The following is a 24,905-nucleotide window of genomic DNA, read 5'->3' on the forward strand; positions in this document are numbered from 1 at the left end:
TGTTTTTGTATTTCCATGCACAAAAAGAAAAACGACTAAAAACTAAAATAGACTTGAAAAATTAAAAGCAAAAGTTGCAATTTAAAAAGCTAGCGTCCATGCTATTTTTCATGTATGCCTTTTTATTACTGTTTCGAAAAATTAGTTTCTCAGCTTTGGCAAGTTTATTGTTTCTTTAGTTACATAAAGAAAAAACATCAGTGAACAGTAATAAAACGGAGCATTATATGTAATAACAGAGAGAGCAAACATAAAGCCACAGATTAATGTTGGACAATTCCTGTCAACAGATAAACCGACATAAGGAAGCACGAAGCAAGACGCTTTCAGCCGGTAATAGGAGAACAGGCATATAGCTCCTCCAGACCCCATGAGGGGGCCCTAAGAAACTTGCTCTAAGGTATTATAATTTAAAAACCTTTTTTTTACCTGAACAGAAAGACACTATCGAGTTGTATAAGCCTAGCATTTTGGTAATACCCCGTGTATTTCTGTCTATTCTCAGCAAGGTTGTATGCGATTACATTATCCATACGGTGGTCATCCCTGGTACAGCGAACCTATCCAGTTTATATAAACACTTGGATCCAGGTTTGACGGAATAAAATTGTCGCATTATATCGATCAGGTTTTGGATAAAGAATTGGTTCAACAAATCATGCCATAATATTTATCTTGTAGATGGAAATAGTTTGTAATAATCAACTAAGCAGAAAATATGCAACTAATGGAATAAGAAATTGTTGATATTAAAGGTAGCTCGCTACTACCAGATTCGCTCATAATTTGAGGTATGTGAGTATGTTGATCTCTGATGGTGAACTTATCTATGCCTATTGAATAACTATTATCGCTGACTTTAGATACCTGATGATGAATCTATTTATGTGTATATAACAATAACATTACTGTTGTCTATAGACATTCATAACTATAAGGAGATACAGTATGGCTACGCAATATGACTAGTCATAATCCTTTATATTTAAGGCAAAGTGAGAAAGCCGGAATGGTCTTAATCGTGTAAATCCTGGGGGTATGACTATGAAAAAGTGATTACATTTTTTCTCTTTACGTAATTAAATGTGGTGTGAATCATGAACTGTCATAATAATGGAATATAGCTGACAGATACCGTACTACAAAGGTATGAAACTATTGAGTATAGTTGAAAAATAGGATGGATTAAGACTCTGGTATAAGTCTATGACTAGAATGATTTAACCACAGATCTGTTTTATTACATTATGAGAAAAAAAACTTATTTGTTAGGATGAATTAGGGACTCTGTCATAAGTCTGAAACTTTTTTGTAATTGTGGCATTCTTTTTTAGTGATTTTTAAAACCGTCCTGAAGAAGGTGTACCTATCCTTTCAAGACACCGAAACGCCGCGTCAACCTTTGGTTTTTAATGTAATTGTTTGTATGATTGTGCAATATTGAATTCTATGTACTGTAATGAAAAATTCTTTTTAATAAACTATTATTTTTATCATTAATGCACACAGGATTGTTTTTGTAATGCTACAGGACTTGTATATGACATTGAGTACCCAACAAAACTGATGCTCAGCTATTGGTCAGCTGAGTCTTTTGACCATAGGGTTGTTCTTTGAGTCGTGTTGTGTCTCATTAGATTAGTTGGGACAAGGGACACCTCGACATAAGGGATATCCTTAAACTTAGGGACTGTTTTTCCTTTTTTAAGATTATTTCACCCTGTCCCATATTGGTACATAGGGTACCTCCCTTGTTTGTTCTTTGATACTAATACAGCTTGTTAGCTGGGGAGTACTTGCATACTCATGGAAGGAATCAAGACATATGGCTTCACTGAAGATCAGTTTAACAAACTGATCCATGGCCCCTCGAGAAACACGTCAACTGTAATTATTGATAACAGTAAAGAGGACCAGTGGAGAGAACTGTGGAACCTGAAGAAAAAAATTGTAAGGACAGAACTACATGCCGACTTTCTAATTGATTATTGCAAAAAAGGTATCATCCCGAAGGGATTGCAAATAACAAATGAACCGGGTGTCTTTGTTAAGGTCAAAAAATGTATAGACAATTGGACCCTGATAGCGAACAGATGCAGCCGAGACTGGATGCTTCTCATAATAGAAACAGCCCAGGAAGTTTTAATCATAGAAAGAGCAGAGATAGAAGAGCTAGAAATCAAACTAAGAGAATGTGATGCTCTGGATGAGGCTAAACGAAAACTAGAAGAAATACAAGCGGATATATCAGGGTACCGTGATTATATGATTAATAAGAAGTCTAACAAATTCAGAAAAGATGTGGCTCAATACAACATAGAAAGAGTCTATCCATATTTACAGAAAGACTATTACGAAAAGACACAAGACGAATATCACAATAGAAGGCAATGGGTACAACCTGGCCGGAATTTTCAGAGAAAGAAGGTGCGTTTCTTTGACACCTCTTATACAAGTTCAGACTCTGAGAACGAAACACACCAAGAATCTAATAATAAAGATAAAGAATCAGTGAGTAATATAAGAGATAGTTTACCTTTTTTAGATCAACGTCCGAAATCCTTTGGTCCCCAGAGAGGGAAAGGGAGAGGGAGGGGCGGATACAACTCCAAGCCCAAATACCAACCACGTCACTACAACACGAGGAGCCAAAAGATTTGGGACTAAATAAAAATAACAAAAAAGCCCCGATTATTAATCTGTCCTCCAGATCTATTTCTGACATCGATAAAAAAGTTCTTGAAAAGGGCCTAGGGTATGCCATAGCAAGTCCAATAAACAAATATAGCTTGGAACGGGACCTTCAAAGTTTTTTAATAAAGTAAGGCTAAACGCCTACTTTGAAGGCAAGCCTAGAATACAAAGTGACAACAAGTCAGGTCTTAAAGCTAGATCTAAATGGACCCCACATACAAATATGGTTAAAAAAGACATAGAGGTCTTTGAACGCTGCGTAGAGAAAAGCATTGAAGATCTCTTTGATAAAAAACCTGGGTAGATAACAATTTTACTAAATTGGAAAAGCAAGCACTAAAGGCACTAGAAGAGGATATCTCTATTACAATAAAGCCAGCGGACAAGGGAGGCAGCATTGTTTTAATGGATACAACAGACTATAATGCCCGCATGTATTCCCTCTTGCACAATATAGAACACTACTGCCTTTCAAACAGAGAGGAGCTTGATTCTGTGTCCAATAAAATTTCTAGATTATTACGACTGGCAAAAGATGATGGTATCATCTGTCAAGAAGAATATTCCTTTTTAAACAATGAGAACCCAACTATACCAGCGCTATATGGACTCCCAAAGGTCCATAAAAACATACTGGACCCCCCTATGAGACCCATAGTGTCAAGCTTGAATTCACTAACTGAACCTTTAAGCAAATACACCGACATTTTCCTGCAAACGCTGGTTAAAACACAAAAAGCTTATGTCAAGGACACAACATCAATGATTGAGAAAATAGAAAATCTAGATTTTAATCCGGAAAACCAACTTTTGGTCTCTTTAGATATAGAGACCTTATATTCGAACATCCCACAGGATGATACCATAGAAATGATAGCAGACTTCTTACAAACTGATAATCTGGACCTTAGTCCACATGCAGTTTTTATTGTAGAGTGTGTAACCCTTATCTTAAAAAACAATATATTCTTGTTTGAGAAAACTTTACTCAAACAGATCAAGGGCACCAGCATGGGGGCCACTTGTGCCCCCAGTCTAGCATGCCTGTATGTATCTAGATTTGAAGAGAAACATATCTTCAACTCCTCTGCACCTTTCTTTGAAAATATTTTCCAATGGACACGTTATATAGACGATGTCTTTTTCATATGGACAGGTCCAAAGAAATCCTATGGAATTCATTTGTTGGCTTAATCTGGGGGATGCCAATTTAAGGTTCACCCATTCCATCAGTAATGTCAGATGCAAATTTTTGGACATAGTAATAAAACATGAGACAGGAAAGCTGATGGTAGAATTGTTTACTAAGCCTACCAATAGGAATACGATGTTACATTTCGAAAGCTACCACCCTCCATGCCAAAAGAATAATATACCCTATGGCCAGTTTTTAAGGCTAAGGAGAAATTGTACTAAAAACTCTGATTTTGACAAACATGCCCAAATCCTGACAGAAAATTTTTGGGAAAGGGGATACCCTAAAAAACTTATAAGACACTCTGTTAGACCTGCCTGGCTTCTTGCGTAGTCCCTCCAATTTATTATTTATTTTGTCCCCTTTTTGCCCCTCATACCTTTAATAATTTTTGTCCACTAACTTGTTCTAGGTGTTGGTCAAGGGGATAGGTGTTCTTTTTCCCCCTCATAGTTTTTCACCTCAGGCCCAGAGGCCTGTTCTGACAGAAATAGTTGGAGTCACAAAATGGTGGCTACCAACTGCCCTAACTGCCAAACCCAGAACCAGCCCCATAGAGTAGTATAGGGCGTTCCAGAACCTTCTGGTCCCTTCTGGACTCCTGAGGGTCAGCCTATAAAAGGCGGAATGCTGGACAGCCATTTGGTATGTCAGTGAGGAGCAGCTAGAGTGAAGGCTGAGGTCTGGTAGGGGTAGGATCCTGAAGGGTGGATTGCTCTACAAGGGTAACCCTCTGTCAAGGCTTTTCCACCTCCCATTTCCTGTTGTCCTAGCCAAGTTAGTTCATCCTGCTGATCCTGGACAGATAGGTGAAGGGGTTAATTTCCAGTAGTCTTGGGCGCTGAGAAGGACCCTGCCCTGGGAGCTGAAGTAAGAGTTCCCTGGTGCCCCTAAGTCTGTCCAGTAAGGAGGGATAGGGGATTAGTGCTGAAGAAGACCTCTGTGGCTCTACTCTGAAGGAGCCCCCCCTTTTTCCCCCCTCCTCTCTATAGTGTGGAAAGGAAGCACTTCCTCGATATAACAACAGGATATCCTTACTACTGACTGGTCCTGTGGTGTGTGGCAAGCCTTCCAGCCTGTTAGGTGGAAAGTGAGGGGCTAGGATCTCGTTCTCTTCATGAAATTTGGAGCGGGACCCCTGGGGCACCGATCGCGCTCTGTGTCAGCGCCTTCACAGGATCCCCTGAGCCTGAGAAGCCTTGTGAGGCTCTTCTTCGTGAGCGGGACCCCGGGGGCGCCTACCGCGCTCCAGTCGCATTGCTGTGCAACGCCCCGGTTGTCAGGAGAGAGTGAGGGCGAGACACTGCCAAAAGGCGCCTTCGCGCATGCCCAAGTCGTCGCAGATATCTCTTCAGGAGGGGCCTAGGACCGAGCAGGCCCGGGTGAGAAGCGTCCTTCCCTGGGCGCTCGCGCAATAGGAGACTGCGCCAGTGTGGACGTTCCGCGCATGACAGCGGGAGAGGTGTCTTCGCCGGACCGGCGCTGAAGAGGAGCGCCAGGAGTCTCGTCTGCCTAAAGTGTGCTCCACCTTCTCCCTCTGCTCGCGCGCCACACGGAGGAGCTGGCACGAGCAGGGAGGGAGAGCTGAGGGGCCCGGTAGCGGCCTGGGGGCATTGTGAAAACGGCCTTTTTCCTTCCGCTCGAGTGCCACGCAGAGGAGCTGGCCCGAGTGGGGAGGGAGAGCAAAGGAGCCTCCAGAGGCGAGAGAGCCTCTCCCACACTCGGTTTCTTGGCCATATCGGCGGTGAATTCCCCCTTGCTTCTGGCGCAGGATGATCCCAGCATCGTGGTAAAAACAAGTAAGGAGACAAACACGAGGGGGAAGTGACTTCCACAAGAGTAAAACTGGTGCCAGAGATTGGGGCCCAACAGGTGAATAAACAGAAAATCTGTCCCCAGGAGTGCAGTGTCCATGAGGAATCCCTGACAGGGCTTTATTGAATACTGATTTAATTGGTTATAACCAGTTCTTCTTTGACAAGCTAAGAAGGGGAATTGTAGGGTCATCAATGTAATGGATATTGCATACCTGACTTAATATAAGTGCTGATCTTGCCTCTTCTAAAGTAATGCTGTGATGAGAGTTGCTGAAGAGTAAAGCAGAGTACAGTAAATGCATATCTGAGCTATTAGAGTAGAAGGGTTACCTGCCAGTTTTGGTTAAGAGGCCTGACTAAATGTAATGTACTGTAAATGCTGGTTGATAAAATGTTTTAGTAGCTTAAAAGTATAGTTATTGCTTCCAGGACAAACTGAATTGCCTAAGTTGTAAATTTTGAAACCAAAGAGCAGAGATATTATTTTTATAAACCAGTACATATTTTCCTAACAATTTGGTGTAGTGTCATTTTTATGTGTTATTGCGTGGATTTACTGCTGGGTGGTTTGCAACCTTCACACTTGAGCCTCTAGCATTGTGTCTTACCCTAGGCCAGGCTACCCTAGGTGACCTGTCATCCCAGGTTCCAACAGATTGGTGTCTAGCGGTGGGATACTGACTTGGTTGCAGCTACTCAATAGTAATTCAACGCAATACACTGGCCTACACCAGGAGTTTTCTCCTTGCGGCCCTCCTAATTTGAATTTTGTTTTTTTCAAATTTATTTCTGGTGGTGGGTGGAGGTTATCCTCAGGTCACACTTCTGGGTTTTCTCCTGAGTGCTTATTTTATTCCATAGTGAAAGATGGAATTACATTTTGAAGAGCTAGAATCCTACACTGTGACCCAACTTAAAGAATGGTGTCAGCAACAGGGGGTATTCTTTAAAAAAGGTGCCAGGAAAGGCGAGTTGCTGACAAGCATAAGGGCATGGGTGGAAGCTCATTTAGTGGAGGAACCGGATACAGAAGAGAGTGACAGGGACACTGTCCTCGAGACTGCAATATTGTACCAAGCTGGAGGGGGGAATCTGCTGACAGGTCCCAGGACACCTTCGAGGGTGGGCAGCAGCGTCTCGGAGAGGGGTTTAACTGACGCCGAGCTAGAAGATAGGAGGGAGGAGAGGAGAATGAAGTTGGAATTAGCTAGAATGGAAATGGAGAGGGAGGACAGAAGGTTAGCCCATGAGCGAACCATAAAGGAGCTAGACCTACAAGCCTTAACACTAAGGTCTCCCAATCCAGATAATGGTGGCAGCGAAAATAAAGTGAATACCAGGGAATCCAGACCCTATCTACCCAAGGATGTCATTGCCAGTTACACCACATGCGATGACATTGCCAAATGGCTAGCCGCATATGAAGTTTCTTTAAGGGCTCACGGGATCTTAGAAACTCACTGGGGGGGTGGGCTGTATAAATACATGCCACCTGCTGGCAGGGACACCTTGTTGGCTCTGGAGCAGGATGAGCAAACCCACTACCCTACAATGAAGGTGGCACTGCTGAAGAAGTTTGGACTTACCCCTGAAAGATACAGACAGAAATTCAGGGGAAGCCACAAACTGAGTACCCATAATTGTGTAGATTTCTTGGATTACGCCAAGAAAGCCTTGGATGGTTGGGTCAAGGGCAGCGAGGTGAAGGATTATGAGGGGCAATACGATCTATTTTTGAAAGAACACCTCCTCGAGAAATGTTTTCCCGAGCTGCGCCAACACCTGGTGGACAGCAAGCTGACCAATCCCCGGAAGCTTGCAGAGGAGGCGGATACCTGGGCAAGTACCCGGGTGTCCTCAAAGGGGACTGGAGGGGATTCTCAAAAAGCCGGACAGGGCGCCCCCCAGAAGAAGGAGGGGGGAGATAAAAAGAAGGAGTTCTCCAAAGGTCCCCAAAATAATTTCCAATTAAAGGGAGCAGGTTTCACCCCTAAGGCAAACCCGCCCAGAAACCCTAATCCTGGCCAAAGCCAGCAGCCAAGGGTTCTCCACTGTTTTGAGTGTGGTGGTGTTGGACATTATAAGGGAGATGTCAGATGCCCAAAGAGACCACCCCCTCCCACCGGAGGAAAATCACCGGGAGTAGCTAGTGTAGCGCTCGGGGAGGAGTTGCCCTTAGATAAGGGGGGTGAGTGGGCGTCCCTGGGAGAGCGGGAGATGGTTCCAAAGATCCAGGTGCCCCCAAATACTACAAAGTATGGGCAATGGGTCACCATCAATGGCCAGAGAGGGGAGGCTCTGAGAGATACAGGAGCCAGTATGACTATGGTGAGAAGTCAACTGGTGTCTCCAGAGCAGGTGGTTCCCAATGTACTCCACCCCGCCGCGATGGCTGACGGCAGAATGGGCCACTATCCAGTGGCTGAGGTTCCCTTTGAGTGGGAGGGGGTTGCAGGTTCACTTCGAGTTGCCGTAAGCCCTGCCGTGCCAGTCGATTGTCTGTTGGGGAATGACATGAAGCACAACACTTGGAGAGAGGTGGAATACCGGACGCATTCTGCGATGCTGGGTACACCTGACTGGGCCTATGTGAGCACACGGTCTGCGACTGCACGGAGAGGGAGTTCGCCTGGGTTGGAGCCTGGAACAATGGCCCAACCCGTTGCTAAAAAGGGACAGACCCGGAGACAGGAAGAGCCTGCTCCGGCTTCCACACCCCATGTGACAGATCGGCCACCTGCGGTGGTGGACCAGGAGCCCGTGGAGGGGGAAGTAGACTCTCTGGAGAATTTACCCATCCCTGCTGAGTGGCATGTGGAGGGAGGTCCTACCAGAGAGGAATTCTGTAAGTGGCAGAGGGAGTGCCCCACCCTTGAGGGACTGAGGCGACAGGCTGAAGCCCAAGCAGCAGGTGATGTTACGGGACACTACCATATTTACTGGGAGGATGGACTCCTCTACAGTGAACCCAAGGTACCCTTGCCTGGTTCATCAAGGGCCTTGGTAGTCCCGCAACAATACCGAGCCTTTCTGCTAGAATTGGCTCATGCTATACCCCTGGCAGGACACTTAGGCCAGGACAAGACCTTTGCACGGCTTGTCCTCCACTTTTACTGGCCTCAGATGAAAGTGGCGTCCAACACTTACTGTCGGACATGTGTATCCTGCCAGGCCAGTGGGAAAACAGGGGTGAAGCTGAAGGCTCCCCTGGAACCACTTCCAGTCGTTAGCACACCCTTTGAGAGGGTGGGCATCGACATTGTAGGGCCTTTAGATCCACCAACGACAGCTGGTCACAGGTTTATCCTGGTTCTGGTGGATCATGCCACACGGTACCCAGAGGCAATTCCTCTGAGGACAGTCACTGCACCTGTAGTGGCTAGAGCCCTAATGGGGATCTTTACCCGAGTGGGATTCCCCAAGGAGGTTGTGTCCGACAGGGGGACCAACTTCATGTCAGCTTATATGCGGGCAATGTGGAAGGAGTGTGGAGTGACCTACCGGTTCACCACTCCTTATCACCCCCAGTCGAATGGACTGGTTGAGAGGTTCAATAAAACCTTGAAGGGCATGATCAGAAGTCTGCCCGAAAGCCTGCGGAGGAAATGGGACGTCCTCCTACCCTGTTTGCTCTTTTCCTACAGGGAAGTGCCACAGAAGGGAGTGGGTTTCAGCCCCTTTGAACTTCTGTATGGGCACCCTGTACGCGGTCCTCTCAGCCTGGTGAAGGAAGGTTGGGAGAAGTCTCCCAGTAAACCCCCCCAGGATGTGGTGAGCTATATGCTGGCCTTCAGGAGCCAAATGGTGAAGTTGTGGAAGCAAGCTTCTGACAACTTGGAGGCCAGCCAGGCAGTCATGAAAGAGTGGTATGACCACAATGCTCACCAGGTGGAATTGGAGCCTGGCCGGAAGGTGTGGGTGATGGAGCCTGGAGAGCTTAGTGCCCTCCAGGACCGCTGGACAGGCCCCTTTGAAGTGTTGGAGAAGAAGGGTAAGGCCACATACCTGGTGGACCTTAAGACCCCTCGACAGCCCCTACGGGTGCTGCATGCCAACCGACTCAAACCCCACCATGAGAGGCCCGAAGTCATATTGATGATGGTGACTGACGGGGAAGAGGAAGCGGAAAGCGAACCTCTCCCAGATCTATTCTCGTCTCAAGAGAAGGATGGGTCAGTGGAGGGAGTGATTCTCTCTCCCACTCTAACTCCTGAGCAACGGGAGGACTGCCGCCAGATCCTGGAGCAGTACTCTACGTTGTTCTCCCTTGTCCCGGGAAGGACTCACCTGTGTACCCATGATGTGGACACAGGGGACAGCCCACCAGTGAAGTCGAAGACCTACCGGCTGTCCGACAAGGTGAAGGCTAGCATCCATGGAGAGGTTGCCAAGATTCTAGAGCTGGGAGTTATTGAACCTTCTAACAGCCCTTGGTCCAGTCCGGTGGTGCTCGTGCCAAAAGCTGCGCCACCAGGCACCACACCTGAACTGAGGATCTGTGTGGATTACCAAGGACTGAACTCAGTGACAAAGACTGATGCTCATCCGATCCCTAGGGCGGATGAATTAATTGACCGGCTAGGAGCTGCCCAATATCTGAGTACCTTTGACCTCACTTCGGGGTACTGGCAGATCTCCTTGACAGATGGAGCAAAGGAAAGGTCAGCCTTCTCCACGCCTGAGGGATACTTCCAATTTTGCGTGATGCCCTTCGGGCTCAAAAATGCCCCTGCCACATTTCAGCGGCTGGTGAACCAGGTCCTCTCTGGAATGGAGAGTTTCTCTGCTGCTTACCTGGATGACATTGCTGTCTTCAGTAGTAGTTGGGAGGACCATTTGCAGCATTTGCAAGCAGTTCTCCAGGCCCTGAATCAAGCTGGATTGACAATCAAGGCCAGCAAATGCCAGATTGGGCAGGGGTCGGTTGTGTACCTTGGACACTTAGTGGGAAGGGGGACTGTGCAGCCCCTGCAGGCGAAGATTGAGGCAATCATGGCCTGGGAACCCCCCAAGACACAGACTGAGGTCCGAGCTTTCCTGGGCCTCACAGGCTACTACAGTCGCTTTGTGAAGGGGTATGGCACTATTGTAGCGCCCCTCACAGAGCTCACCTCAAAGAAACAACCTCGACGGGTAGTTTGGACGGGAGCTTGTCAGCAAGCTTTTGAGAAATTGAAGCAGGCAATGTGTGCAGCACCGGTCCTGAAGGCCCCAGACTTCTCCAAGGAGTTCATTGTCGAGACAGATGCATCAGAACATGGCATTGGGGCAGTGTTATCGCAACTAAATGAAGAGGGCCTGGATCAGCCTGTAGTCTTCTTATCCAGGAGACTGCTTCCCCGGGAACAGAAGTGGAGTGCAATTGAGAGGGAAGCTTTTGCGGTGGTGTGGGCTCTGAAGAAGCTGCGGCCATACCTCTTTGGCTCGCACTTCCTGGTTCAGACTGACCACCGACCCCTTCGTTGGCTGATGCAAATGAAGGGGGAAAATCCCAAGCTGTTGAGGTGGTCCATCTCCCTACAGGGAATGGACTTCCGGGTGGAACATCGGCCTGGAGTGGACCACGCCAATGCAGACGGTCTCTCCAGGTATTTCCGCCTTAGTGATGAGGACTCCCAAGGGGTTGGGTAGTTCTCCCCACTTTCAGCTGGGGGGGGGGACGCGTGTTAGACCTGTCTGGCTTCTTGCGTAGTCCCTCCAATTTATTATTTATTTTGTCCCCTTTTTGCCCCTCATACCTTTAAAAAATTTTGTCCACTAACTTTTTCTAGGTGTTGGTCAAGGGGATAGGTGTGGCTACCAACTGCCCTAACTGCCAAACCCAGAACCAGCCCCATAGAGTAGTATAGGGCGTTCCAGAACCTTCTGGTCCCTTCTGGACTCCTGAGGGTCAGCCTATAAAAGGCGGAATGCTGGACAGCCATTTGGTCTGTCAGTGAGGAGCAGCTAGAGTGAAGGCTGAGGTCTGGTAGGGGTAGGATCCTGAAGGGTGGATTGCTCTACAAGGGTAAACCTCTGTCAAGGCTTTTCCACCTCCCATTTCCTGTTGTCCTAGCCAAGTTAGTTCATCCTGCTGATCCTGGACAGATAGGTGAAGGGGTTAATTTCCAGTAGTCTTGGGAGCTGAGAAGGACCCTGCCCTGGGAGCTGAAGTAAGAGTTCCCTGGTGCCCCTAAGTCTGTCCAGTAAGGAGGGCTAGGGGATTAGTGCTGAAGAAGAGCTCTGTGGCTCTACTCTGAAGGAGCCCCCCCTTTTTCCCCCCTCCTCTCTATAGTGTGGAAAGGAAGCACTTCCTCGATATAACAACAGGATATCCTTACTACTGACTGGTCCTGTGGTGTGTGGCAAGCCTTCCAGCCTGTTAGGTGGAAAGTGAGGGGCTAGGATCTCGTTCTCTTCATCAAATTGGGAGCGGGACCCCTGGGGCACCGATCGCGCTCCGTGTCAGCGCCTTCACAGGATCCCCTGAGCCTGAGAAGCCTTGTGAGGCTCTTTTCGTGAGCAGGACCCCGGGGGCGCCTACCGCGCTCCAGTGGCGTTGCTGTGCAGCGCCCCGGTTGTCAGGAGAGAGTGAGGGCGAGACACTGCCAAAAGGCGCCTTCGCGCATGCCCAAGTCGTCGCAGATATCTCTTCAGGAGGGGCCTAGGACCGAGCAGGCCCGGGTGAGAAGCGTCCTTCCCTGGGCGCTCGCGCAATAGGAGGCTGCGCCAGTGTGGACGTTCCGCGCATGACAGCGGGAGAGGTGTCTTCGCCGGACCGGCGCTGAAGAGGAGCGCCAGGAGTCTCGTCTGCCTAAAGTGTGCTCCACCTTCTCCCTCTGCTCGCGCACCACACGGAGGAGCTGGCACGAGCAGGGAGGGAGAGCTGAGGGGCCCGGTAGCAACCTGGGGGCATTGTGAATACTGCCTTTTTCCTTCCGCTCGAGCGCCACGCAGAGGAGCTGGCCCGAGTGGGGAGGGAGAGCAGAGAAGCCTCCAGAGGCGAGAGAGCCTCTCCCACACTCGGTTTCTTGGCCATATCGGCGGTGAATTCCCCCTTGCTTCTGGCGCAGGATGATCCCAGCATCGTGGTAAAAACAAGTAAGGAGACAAACACGAGGGGGAAGTGACTTCCACAAGAGTAAAACTGGTGCCAGAGATTGGAGCCCAACAGGTGAATAAACAGAAAATCTGTCCCCAGGAGTGCAGTGTCCATGAGGAATCCTTGACAGGGCTTTATTGAATACTGATTTAATTGGTTATAACCAGTTCTTCTTTGACAAGCTAAGAAGGGGAATTGTAGGGTCATCAATGTAATGGATATTGCATACCTGACTTAATATAAGTGCTGATCTTGCCTCTTCTAAAGTAATGCTGTGATGAGAGTTGCTGAAGAGTAAAGCAGAGTACAGTAAATGCATATTTGAGCTATTAGAGTAGAAGGGTTACCTGCCAGTTTTGGTTAAGAGGCCTGACTAAATGTAATGTACTGTAAATGCTGGTTGATAAAATGTTTTAGTAGCTTAAAAGTATAGTTATTGCTTCCAGGACAAACTGAATTGCCTAAGTTGTAAATGTTGAAACCAAAGAGCAGAGATATTATTTTTATAAACCAGTACATATTTTCCTAACAATTTGGTGTAGTGTCATTTTTATGTGTTATTGCGTGGATTTACTGCTGGGTGGTTTGCAACCTTCACACTTGAGCCTCTAGTATTGTGTCTTACCCTAGGCCAGGCTACCCTAGGTGACCTGTCATCCCAGGTTCCAACACACTCTTATAAGAGGGCAAAATATTTCAATCAAGAAGAATTTTTTAAACCTAAAAGTAAAGATGAAAAGACAACTCCCCTGATTTTTGATACTAACCACAGCAGTCTTAACAACAAGATCAAAAACATAATAAATCGAAATTGGCATCTTGTTGAAAATCAAAAGGGCTCCACCCGACCAAAACCTATGTTCTCATATAGACGCAATAAAACCATCAGAAATAGCCTGGTAAAAACGTACAGAGAAGTGAACCCCCAGAGCCAACCCACAATAGATAGGAACCCACTACCTAAGGGTACATCCCCCTGCAGCGGTTGTAGCAACTGCAAAGACATAAAAGGCCCAGAAATCAGCATAAACGATAAAACACATAGGGTCCAAGACTTCTTTAACTGCAGATCTAAAAACCTAATTTATCTGATAAAATGTCCCTGTAATTCAATCTACATAGGCGAAACAGCAAGGGAAATCAGGATAAGATTAAATGAACATAGATCCGCGATTAGAACTCACAAAAACACAGCACCATTGGTAGAACACTGGACCACTGCCAAGCTCACCCACCAAGATCTGAAATGGTGTGTTTTGGAGTCTGTTACAATGAACATGAGAGGAGGAGACATTGTAACCAAACGTAAAAAAAGAGAACAGTTTTATATGTCCAAATTCAATTCTGTTCGAAAAGGCCTGAATAGCAAAGAAGATTGGGAGAAGATAATATAGTTACTACAATCTGAAATACAAGATACTAGATACGATACCATTTAACCAATATAAACAATCTGCACTTGATAAAACTTAATACATTTATTCTTAGTAAATAGACAGGGTGAGCATAGGAGAGGAGGAATATAGCTACATCCTCACCGAAATAACTGGCTATCACCTTTCCTTATGATACAACTTGCTAAGAGCCGCATTATAATATCACCAAGAATGGTCGGCTCTACATATTTATCTCCTCTCAGCCACTTATAAATTAAAAAATTAGGGACAGGACAGCTAAATGCTAGATGGTATACCACTACGCTAGCTGGTACTAGACAAAATACAACAAATTCTTTAGTAGTTTAATCATTACAATATAAAGAAATGTCGATTGATATAACCAACTAATAAATATCCTACAGCAGCCGAGTAGGTTTAAAATTAAAAGATAGGCAATTGACAGGAAGACTGCGTGAAAGTAAGGTAAATTAAAACAAAATGGAATTATAGTCAGCACCTGGACAACATTCTAAGATGGCGGACAAAGTCGACGTCTTACTTGGAGTATATGGATAGGTAGGAACAAAAGGCTTCGAATAACATAATATACAATTATATTTATTCCACATGGAAAATACCATCTGCCTAAATTTCCGTATCCCAAGAAAAGTAATCCCCAATACGAAGGGTATATAAGGAAAGGTAAACTCGATATTGTTATGGAGTGTTTTCCCATTCCAAAATGGCGGAAGGGTACATGACCGGAAAAAGGCGGGTTAATTAGCTTGAACCTCGACCTGGAAGGGGAAATATAAACAGCCTAGTGGCGGCCCGGCTAGATATCCGGAAACGCTGTACCAGGAAGAGATGACAGGGAGGCTGCTGGTTTTTAATAAGGTAAGCCAAAGCGCAACAAACTCGCCATCTTAACGTAAATATCGCGCAATGAGTATGTAATACGATAAGGTGAAAACCCGCATCATGCCTGTCCTTAATTAGGATTTTTAATACAATAACCTAACATAGAGATAGGTACCACCACTAGAAGTCTGCCCAACCTTTAAACCACTTATAAATTCTTTCCGTGTGGTAAAGGTGGTGTGCGGTTAAGAAATGCCTCACATAAAGAGGCAACATTAGTGAACAGTAATAGAACGGCGCATTATATGTAATAATAGAGAGAGCATACATAAGCCACAGATTAATGTTGGACAATTCCTATCAACAGATAAAGCCGCATCATGCCTGTATGGAATAAGGATTTTTATCACGATAACTTAGCACATAGATAGGTATCGCTACTAGAAGTCTGCCCAACCTTTAAACCACTTATAAATTCTTTTCGTGTGGTAAAAGTGGTGTGCTGTTAAGAAATGCCTCGCATAAAGAGAAAACATCAGTTAAGAAATGCCTTACATAAAGAAAAAACATCAGTGAACAGTAATAAAACGGCGCATTATATGTAATAACAGAGAGAGCATACATAAAGCCACAGATTAATGTTGGACAATTCCTGTCAACAGATAAACCGACATAAGGAAGCACGAAGCAAGACGCTTTCAGCCGGTAATAGGAGAACAGGCATATAGCTCCTCCAGACCCCATGAGGGGGCCCTAAGAAACTTGCTCTAAGGTATTATAATTTAAAAACTTTTTTTTTACCTTAACAGAAAGACACTATGGAGTTGTATAAGCCTAGCATTTTGGTAATACCCCGTGTATTTCTGTCTATTCTCAGCAAGGTTGTATGCGATTACATTATCCATACGGTGGTCATCCCTGGTACAGCAAACCTATCCAGTTTATATAAACACTTGGATCCAGGTATGACAGAATTAAATTGTCGCATTATATCGATCAGGTTTTGGATAAAGAATTGGTTCAACAAATCATGCCATAATATTTATCTTGTAGGTGGAAATAATTTGTAATAATCAACTAAGCAGAAAATATGCAACTAATGGAATAAGAAATTGTTGATATTAAAAGTAGCTCGCTACTACCAGATTCGCTCATAATTTGAGGTATGTGAGTATGTTGATCTCTGATGGTGAACTTATCTATGCCTATTGAATAACTATTATCGCTGACTTTAGATACCTGATGATGAATCTATTTATGTGTATATAACAATAACATTACTGTTGTCTATAGACATTCATAGCTATAAGGAGATACAGTATGGCTACACAATATGACTAGTCATAATCCTTTATATTTAAGGCAAAGTGAGAAAGCCGGAATGGTCTTAATCGTGTAAATCCTGGGGGTATGACTATGAAAAAGTGATTCAATTTTTTCTCTTTACGTAATTAAAAGTGGTGTGAATCATGAACTGTCATAATAATGGAATATAGCTGACAGATACCGTACTACAAAGGTATGAAACTATTGAGTATAGTTGAAAAATAGGATGGATTAAGACTCTGGTATAAGTTTATGACTAGAATGATTTAACCACAGATATGTTTTATTACATTATGAGATAAAAAACTTATTTGTTAGGATGAGTTAGAGACTCTGTCATAAGTCTGAAACTTTTTGTAATTGTGGCATTCTTTTTTATTGATTTTTAAAACCGCCCTGAAGAAGGTGTACCTATCCTTTCAAGACACCGAAACGCCGTGTCGACCTTTGGTTTTTAATGTAATTGTTTGTATGATTGTGCAATATTGAATTCTATGTACTGTAATGAAAAATTATTTTTAATAAAATATTATTTTTATCATATATGCACATAGGATTGTTTTTGTAATGCTACAGGACTTGTATATGACATTGTGTACCCAACAAAACTGATGCTCAGCTTTTGGTCAGCTGAGTCTTATTGCTGTCTTTTGACCATAGGGTTGTTCTTTGAGTCGTGTTGTGTCTCATTAGATTAGTTGGGACAAGGGACACCTCAACATAAGGGATATCCTTAAACTTAGGGACTGTTTTTCCTTTTTTAAGATTATAACCAATTTAAGCCATAACTTTGTGACCATGGTTTTGTGATTGCTAAAGTACTTGTCTTTTATGATTGTTTATAATCAAATAAAGACTAATGGAATTGAATTGATTACTAAAGTAACAACCGAGCTGCATTGTTCACTTTTGACTCTGGACTATAGTTGTCCTTATTGAGGAAAATATACTATATCAAGATATCGCAAGCATTGTGTATTGATGGTGTATTGTTGTGTGAATGTGTGACTTCATGTAGCTGTGATTGCCGTATTTTTATATATGTCGTAGTATTTCTATATTTGTATATCATGTTTTTACAGAGATGTCTAGTCAATTAAGTAGATTGATCTTATAATCATTAGTCTATTGGCCCATTTTGTACAGTAATCTTATACTATGTAATTGTGTATAGTTGCTCAGGCGTGTTGTACATTCAGTAGCGTGTGTGCCTTTCCCCAATAGGGCCTTGATGTCAGTTTCTCTTGACAGTTGATTGAGTGTTTTCTTATGGAGGCTTTGAAAGCAAAATAAGAGATTGAATCTTGGGCCAAATTTTTTATGGCCAGATTTAGCTTTTCTGCGGCTGTATTTAGATAGTTGTGCCACTGGGTTATTTCCGGTGGTAAAGATAGATTTTAAGACCGCTTTCAGTTTCAAAGAGTTGTCAGGAGTGGAGATTGTCCCAAAGAAATATTTTGCATGTTCGGACATACATTGAGTTTTTATATTACACGACCGAACTCCAAACTAGGCATGGGCGGAGCACACGGAGTTTCTCTCAGCGGAATTCCGCGGAGTTGCCAAAAACTGCCAAATTCTGCAGAGTTCTGTGAGCTTGGGGAGTATTGTTCGCCTACCCCTAATAAAGTGCCCTTGGCTGCTGAGGGTTGTTGGGAGACAAGAACCCCTATTGTTGCCACAAGCAAGTCCCCACAGCGAAATTGTTGAGACGTCGTCTTAGACCCGCTACCTTTCTCAACCACTCTGCAAGAGGCTTCCTGGCACACTATTGGTTGGGGGATGAAGTCCCCTTGGCTGCTGAAGTTCTTCAGGTAAAGCTCCGGGCCCGGATGGGGTCCCAATATACGTTTTCAAATCGAAAATTGATCTCTGGGCCCCCATCTTAGTTAATGTCCTGAATAGTTCTAATTCCCATGGTTTTATCTCTACTTGGACCGAAGCAATAGTCATTCCTATCTTCAAAAAAGGAGATAGGAATGACCCCATTTGCTTCGGCCAATTTCCCTTCTCGATGCCTTGATGAAGGTAGCAGGGCGCATCATTTTAAATCGAATACAAACTTGGGTGGAGGAGGGTGACATAATTTCTGACCTCCAGTTCGGATTCAGAACTGGAAAAGGCACAGTCGAACAGGGATTAAATCTGGCCCTGCTCATATCAAAGTACACTCAGGCCAAGAATGGTAGCCTCTATATTACCTTTGTTGACCTGAGTTTAGCCTTCGACTGCGTGGACCACAATAATTTGTGGACCACGCTTTCTGATATGGGCATAGACGAACAAATTCTTACCTTCATAAAGGAGTTATATAGAGATGTAGGAGCCAGGGTAAGGTAAGACACCCATGGCGAATGTTCAGACAGGTTCCCTATCAGGAGGGGTGTGAGACAGGGGTGCATATTAGCACCCCTGTTATTCACCCTATACCTAAACTCCATAGGCACCTGTCTGAAAGAGTCACAGCTTGATTATCCAGCGATTAGTGGGCAGCCGGTGCCAATACTTCTCTATGCCGACAACGCTGCCATTATGTCCCGCACCAAGGTAGGCCTACAGAGGGCCGTACTGAAGTTTTCAAACTACATGCAAGATAAAGGTCTAAGGATAAATATTATGAAAACTTTTACTATGGCCTGTGGTTACGGTCCCAAGAAAGTACGCTGTTCAATATTTCTTGAGGGTAGGAAGATTGAGACCATCGACCACTTCTCTTACCTGGGAATAAATTTCGACAGGAGAGGCAATTGGCATACCGCTGTGAAAGCAAGAAATTTAGCGTTTTCCCGCGCTGTTGGAGCCTTGAAAAACTTTGCGGCCAAAGTAGGAGATAGAACCACGAAGGAACTGATTATAATTTACAAGGCCAAATGCATCTCTACGGCAGTTTACAGGGCAGGCATCTGGGGAATAGATAATTAATCGCTGATACAACTAACTGAGAATCAATTCCTCAGATACCTGCTCGGGGCCCCAAAATCCTCAGCAACCTACCTCACACACATTGAGCCTGGTCTACCGTACATCTTAGATGCCATAAAGATAGCGCCCATATTATTATGGCACAAGGTGTGGGTTACCCCAGGGACCTCTTTAAATCGCAATTTAATATTAGACTGTTTGACCCTAGACGGAGCAAGTTACATTAAATGGTTGTCATATGTCAAAATTTGATGACTGAGATTGGCCACCCAGAGTATTTTACGAGTCCTTCTAGTATGGAGACGGTAACGAGAAAAACACTGAAAAAAATGGCCCTGGATTACCTAGACAATAATAGATGGGATAAGGAAAAAAGGAAAAACTCAGTCTTGGACTACCAGCTAATCACCGTCAATAAAGGACTTCAATCGTAACTTACAAGTGACCTTAACTGTTACTCAAGAATGTTACTGACCCGTTTTAGGTTTGGTACTTTCTTTTGATTAATTACTCTCCCAGTTTGTAACACCTGGTCAAGGGAGAAACTTATCTGCCCATGTGATGAAATCTCCGCCCAATCAAATATACATTGTATCTTTTTTTGTAAATTTTATTCAGTTCCTAGGGCGGCCTTACTGAAACCAATCTTGAGGGCATGGGGCCTCTGTACGTGTAAATCTGCCCTCATAGGATTGCAACAGCTAGAAAATGCCACTGTTATACAAGCTGTATCGAGTTTTTTAAAAATATTGATTAAATTCAGGAACTCTATGTAATGAATTTTGTAAATTTACTGTATTTTAGATTCCCTTTTAACTAAATTCTTGGCACTACTAGATTTTAATGCTGGTGTTTCTATAATTCTTGCTTATCTTTTATGCTGTATCTTATGTGATATCAAGTCTTTAATTGTATGTTTTTAGGATTTCAAATATGAACTTCGAATAAATCTTTTTGAAATTGAGTAAACCAACCTTGTCATGTTGTGTATTAGGTTGGATTATGTATTCATTGTTTTGATAATGGGCTAATACTGACGTTATATATTTTCAGGTATTCTACAGTCCTTACATGTGGCTTTCCTAGTTAAGGTGCTTCTGTCACTGAAACACACGTAGATCTCATGAAGACCTATAACCAATTTAAGCCATAACTTTGTGACCATGGTTTTGTGATTACTAAAGTACGTGTCTTTTATGATTGTTTATAATCGAATAAAGACTAATTGAATTGAATTGATTACTAAAGTAATAACTGAGCTGCATTGTTCACTTTTGACTCTGGACTATAGTTGCCCTTATTGAGGAAAATATACTATATCAAGATATCACAAGCATTGTGTATTGATGGTGTATTGTTGTGTGAATGTGTGACTTCATGTAGCTGTGATTGTCGTATTTTTATATATGTCGTAGTATTTCTATATTTGTATATCATGTTTTTTTTTTTGTTCAAATCTGTTTTTATTGTGAACACAGCGATAAGCCTACAACCCCGTTTCAGGGCCGGCCGAGCAGAGAAAAGCCAGTAGGTAGAACTAACCAGGGGAGGTGGAGCCATTAACACAGCGCCCTGCCTACAACCCCCGGAGGGGTCCGGCCGCGTGGCTTAGGGGAGAGTATAGTAAGAGGCGGCCATATGCTGGCAATGTGTCGTTGTGCGGGGGAGGCGCGTATGTGAGGGAGAGCAATGGTGTCACATTTTCAAAGGCCCAACAGGGACTAAACTGCCCCAAAGAGGGGCGGAAGCCAGAGTGGCAAGTAGGAAAGAAGAAAAAGTCAGAAGAGGAGTGAGCAGTGGCGAGGTGGAGAGGAGTCAGGGGGGCGCGCCTGTGGTCGCAAATAGGAAATGGGAAGCGCAAATCGGCACTGGGGGAAGCGGTTAAGAGCCTAGTCTGCTCGGGTCAGCAGGGATGAGGGCGTCCTCGAACAATTGCAGACCGCGAAGCCTGGGAGGCATGTGGCGGGCATAGCTGATGGAGCACAGGTGACGCACGAGAGGTTCCCACACTGCCTTGAAGCGTACCCCCCTTGATTGTATCCGCGCCGTGAGTAGCTCCATAGTCAGGACCTGCCAGAGGCGCACGAACCAGGATGCTATTGGCGGCGCCTCAGCCCGCTTCCAGTACAGAGCAATGAGCTGCTTGGCAGCGCCTAACATGTGAAGGGTGAGGATCCAGTCGCTGCGCATGAGGGCCCTAAGTGTGGGGGGTCGAATGCCCAGTAGGAGTGTGCAAACCTCTTCAGGGAGGGGAAAACCCAACACCTTCTTAATGTGACTGAGGACCTCCTTCCAAAAGACAGCTAGGGTAGGGCACGACCACCAGATGTGTACGAAGTCACCAGTCGCAGTGCCACACCTCCAGCACAGCGGCGAGGAAGTGGGGAACATTTTGCTGAGTCTCAGGGGGGTGTAGTACCATTGCGTTAGCAGCTTGTACGCGTTTTCCCTCTGCGGGATGCTGCGGTAGGTTTTGGGGATGTCGTTCCAGAGCCGAGTCCATTGAGATGGCGCGATATCAGCGCCCGTCGCCGACTGCCACTGCCTCTGGTAGGGGTGCGCGGGCGGGGCGGTGGGGTGTTGCAAGATGCTGTAGATCTGGGAAATGAGCCGTTTCAGTCCACTGAGGGAGCGCGCCAACTTCTCAAATGGGGTATATGCCCTAGTAGCAGCCTGATACATGTCGTCTCCCGAGATCCAGTGGCGCAGCTGCGCATACTGTAAGTTGGCGGTTAAAGGGAGGCTAAATTCTTCCTTGCAGTCCAGCCATGATTTAGGCGACCCACCAAGAAAAAGATCTCCTGCAACCCTGCAGTCACCTTGTGTCCAGCTCTCGAAAGCTCGGGTCTGGGCAGCAGGGGGAAAGTGCGGGTTACCTGCAATGGGGGTGTGTGGAGAGGGGAACGTGGTTAGACCCTTGGACACTGCCACTCTGTCCCATACTTCGAGAACCGTCCTCGTGGGAACCGCCATATATGCACTTCTGGAGCGTGCCACACGCGGTAACCAAGGCAGGTCCCATATGGTGCGCCCCGTGACCACTCGGTCCATGTGGAACCAATGTTTGTCGCTTTCGCGTGCACCCCATTCTATCACGAACCGGAGGTGCGCCGCCCAATAGTAGTGGAGGAGATTCGGGCAGGCAAGGCCACCCCTGTCTCTCGGTTCCATGAGGACTTTCTGCGAGAACCGGGGCCGTTTGCCCCCCCATATGAAGGACGTGAGATCGCGTTGGAGATTTTTGATGCAGTGAATCGGGATCGGGGTGGGGAGGCACTGGAAAACATACAGAATGCGGGGGAGGATCGACATCTTGACCGCGTTGAGCCGCCCCAGCCAGGAAATCATCAAGGGCTTCCATTTCCGCAGGTCCGCCAGAACTTCCTTGCGGCAAGAGGCCCAATTCCTCGAGGACCACGAGTCAAGGTGGGGTGTGAGGTCTAGACCCAGGTATTTAATGTGGTCATCCGCCCAACGGTAGGGCGTGACCCCCTTCAGGAAAGAGATCTCCTCGTCGGGGACGGTGAGGTTAAGCGCCCAAGATTTGGTGTGGTTAATTTTAAGGCCGGACGCCTGCTCAAACAGTGAGAGGGCTTCATGCACCGCTGGGAAGGAGACCCGAGGGTCCGTAAGAGTAAGAATCAGATCATCCGCAAACAGCGCTACCTTGTTAGTGCGCCCTCCGTGGGGGATACCATGAATGTCAGGGGTACGCCTAATCAGCTCCGCCAACGGCTCGACCGCAAGAGCGAACAGGAGCGGAGAAAGCGGGCATCCCTGCCTCGTGCCCCTGTGAATCGAGAGCGGCGATGTCAATTGACCGTTGACCCGAATTCGGGCCTGCGGCCCAAGGTAAGGGGCCATGCACCTGGAGATCATGATAGGGCCAAGACCTAGTTTCTTGAGGACCGCCCGCAGGAAGGTCCAGTCGACCCGGTCGAAGGCCTTTTCTGCGTCCAGCGAGAGGAGGCAGGCTGGGATTTTCCAATGGTGCACCTTTCCCACTAAGTGCGCCAGCCTGCGGACATTGTCGGCTCCCTGGCGGTCCCGTATAAATCCCACCTGGTCCGGGTTCACCAATCCCGGCATGTGCGGGTCCAGCCGTTTGGCCAGGATCTTAGTGTAGATCTTGAGATCGGTGTTAAGGAGGGCGATGGGGCGGTAGGAGGCACATAGGTCGGGATCCTTCCCAGGCTTGGGCATCAGGGCAATTTCCGCCAGGCCCATATCAGGGGACGGGCCGACGGTGTCAGAGAAGGAGCTGTAGAGCCGCAGCAGATGCGGGCGGAGCTGGGTCAAGAACAGGCGATAGAAGGCCAACGGCAGGCCGTCCGGCCCCGGGGTTTTCCCCACGGGGAGGTCTTTGACAGCTTCCGTTATTTCCTCCTCCTGCAAGGGGCCCTCCAGCGTGGCCGCACACGCCGGGGACAGTGGGGACCCCTCGATATCCGCGAGGACGGCCTCTCGTGCCTCTGCAGAGGTGGGCTCCTCAGCATATAGGGAGGAGTAGTAGGCGACAAATGCGGCCTGCTTGGCCTTCTCAGAGGTGGCACAAGTGCCATCCTGCCGCTTGACATTGGTAATGTGGGCCCTAGCGGCACGTGCCCGCAACCTGCCAGCCAATAGACGACCAACCTTGTCCCCTCCCTCGTAATACCGTTGCTTGAGCGCTAGTAGGGAGTGTTCCGCCTTGTTGGTGTGCAGGGTGCGGAGTTGCCCCCTGAGATTGGCGAGAGTTCTCTTTGACGCCCGTGAAGGGGGGTCCCGGTCCCGGGCCTCCGCCAGTTTGATCTCGCTAGCCAGGTCGGTTTCCATCTTGAACGCTTCCTTCCTCCGCGCCACCGCCAGGGAGGTGATGTGGCCCCGAATGGTGGCCTTGAAGGCGTCCCAGACCGTGTGAAATGGCAGGTCAGGGGTGTCGTTAACGGCGAAATACGAGTCTATGGCGTCACGGATGCTGGCGACGTCGTTCGGGTCCCGAAGGATCCTCGGCGGGAGCGCCCATCTGCGTTCACGAGTGGCGCGGGCCAGGGGGTCCTGCAGCAAAAGCTCCACGTGAGCGTGGTCCAACAGGGAAATGTCGGAGATAGCGGCAGCTAAGGAGTCTCGGGCCAATTCAAGGGAGGTGAAGAGATAGTCGATTCGGGAGTACGTCCTATGGGAATGTGAATAGAAGGAGTAGTCTCGGGCCCCCGGGTTGTGGTAGCGCCACACGTCCACGAGTCCCAGGTCTGTAAGCTGCGTTCTAAGAGTAGAGGACATTGCTCCCGCGCCGTTAAAGGGGGCTCCCGCACGATCTAGCTCGGGGTCCCAAACAAGATTGAAGTCGCCGCCCAGGATCACATTATTGTCGCCCGATGGGAACTGTTCCCACAGGAGTGCCTGGAGGTATTTGTCCTGCGACTGGTTGGGTGCATATACACACCCTAGAGTGAACTGTGCACAGCCCATCTGTACCGTGGCTCGGAGGAAACGCCGTCAGCGCTTTTGAAGGGTTTCACGGATCCCCGCCTAATGCCAGCCCTGCAGAGGATTGCCACCCCCGCTGTCTTGGTGTCAGAGGATGCCCAGAACTGTGCAGGGTACCTAGGGTGCGCCATGCGTTTGGTGTCCCCCCTGAGAAGGTGCGT

Source organism: Lissotriton vulgaris, chromosome 7, assembly GCF_964263255.1.
Source record: "Lissotriton vulgaris chromosome 7, aLisVul1.2, whole genome shotgun sequence".
In the NCBI taxonomy this organism is placed as follows: Eukaryota; Metazoa; Chordata; class Amphibia; order Caudata; family Salamandridae; genus Lissotriton; species Lissotriton vulgaris.